This window comes from Odocoileus virginianus, chromosome 28 (genome assembly GCF_023699985.2).
Source record: "Odocoileus virginianus isolate 20LAN1187 ecotype Illinois chromosome 28, Ovbor_1.2, whole genome shotgun sequence".
Lineage (NCBI taxonomy): Eukaryota > Metazoa > Chordata > Mammalia > Artiodactyla > Cervidae > Odocoileus > Odocoileus virginianus.
The window spans coordinates 14,600,816-14,602,519 of NC_069701.1; the positions used below are offsets into that span (position 1 = coordinate 14,600,816).

The 1,704-nt window shown below is 46.0% G+C and overlaps 1 non-coding gene across 1 annotated transcript; it reads left to right on the forward strand.

Moving 5' to 3' along the window:
- Positions 1-366: 366 nt before the first annotated feature.
- TRNAK-UUU (transfer RNA lysine (anticodon UUU)) lies at positions 367-439 on the forward strand. The gene has a single exon. It is a non-coding gene; the product is annotated as a tRNA-Lys (tRNA).
- The last annotated feature ends 1,265 nt before the right edge of the window (positions 440-1,704 follow it).

Consider the following 1,704-nt stretch of genomic DNA (forward strand, 5'->3'; position numbering starts at 1 on the left):
TTCCCCATTCGCTCACACTTGCCAGCTTTCTGGAAATTTTATCAAGCTATAGAAAGGATATGAGATTGTTGGATGGCATCACCGACTCAATGGACATGAGTTTGAGTAAACTCCAGGAATTTCTGATGGACAGGGAGGCCTGGTGTGCTGCAGTCCATGGGGTCAAAAAGAGTTGGACATGACTGAACAACTGAACTGAGAAAAGGATGGGGCTTCCCTGATAGCTCAATTGGTAAAGAATATGCCTGCAATGCAGGAGACCCCAGTTTGATTCCTGGGTTGGGAAGAGCCAATGGAGCAATCTGGCCTCGAGAACTAGTCCATGGGGTTGCAAAAAGTCAGACAGGACTGAGCAACTTACACTTTGCCTGGATAGCTCAGTCAGTAGAGCATCAGACTTTTAATCTGAGGGTCCAGGGTTCATGTACCTGTTTGGGCACGTGCTGACTTGGGCTTCTGTGGTGGCTCAATGGGTAAAGAGTCTGCCTGCAATGCAGGAGAGCCCTGTTCAATCCCTGGGTCGGGAAGATCCCCTGGAGAAGGAAATGGCAACCCACTCCAGTATTCTTGCCTGGAGAATTCCATGGACATAGGAGCCTGGTGGGCTACAGTCCATGGGGTCACAAGAGTCGAACATGACTGACTAACACTTTCACTTTCATAGAAAAGGAATTCAAGAACAATTGCTGATTCATGGCAAAGAAACCTCGGGATTTAGCATTAGTCAGAGCCGGGTTCACTGTTTCTGTGGCTTCTTAGCTGAGTAACCTTGGTCAAGTCCTTCAGCCTCTCTGAACCTTAGTAATCCCTACCTGTAATCTATCTTATGGTCTGTGGTGAGGCTCCAAAGGCATAAATTCATTGAGACAACAGGTGTAAAAATAACTGACACATTGATACTCAATATATGTTTATTACAAAATTATAATTACTAAGCTATTCACTGTCCAGTCTACTTTGTTCATGAAGACTTAAACTTCAGCAAATGAAGGAATATTCAGACATTCAATAAAATGTGCCCTTGCATCAACAGCATGAGGATACAGGTGGAAGTTGTCAAGTTCCATCAATTCCACTTGTATTTCACTTAATTTGACTTAGTTTCCAGTCAGTTGCCAAACAGAGCTCATATCTACCCTGAGTGGAGAACCCTCAAGTGGGAGCCAAGAGCACTGGACTCAGAATCAGACAACATGATCTCAAGTTCTCTGCCATTATCTGGGTGAACTTAACCATGACCTTGCTCCTCTCTGGGTGAGGATAACACTTAGCGGTGAGTGTTGATAAGTGACTCCAATACAAGTCCTGTGTGAGCCATGGAACGTCACTGTTTTGGTTGTCTATTACAACTCCCAAAATGTGAATCCAAAATTCACTGGCTTTAAGCCACAGAGTTGATTATTTCACAGTCTGAGTGGCTTAGCTGGGTCACTTGGCCCAGAGTCTGTCACAAGCTGTGGTAAGGGGGAGGGGTCTCCACCGAGGGGTCAAGAGCAGGAGGCTGTGACCACTGAGAGCCACTTTAGGAGCTTACTGCCCAGTCACACAGATCTGAAGAAGGTCAGCATCCTCGGCATGTCACAAGCACCCCTGCTCCCCACAAAGATGTTGGCCATTTCTTTCTCACTCTTGCCCCAACTCCTGCTATCCTGATAGACAGAACCATCAACTGAACCCTGTTTTTCAGTTCGCCTTAGCTCACAA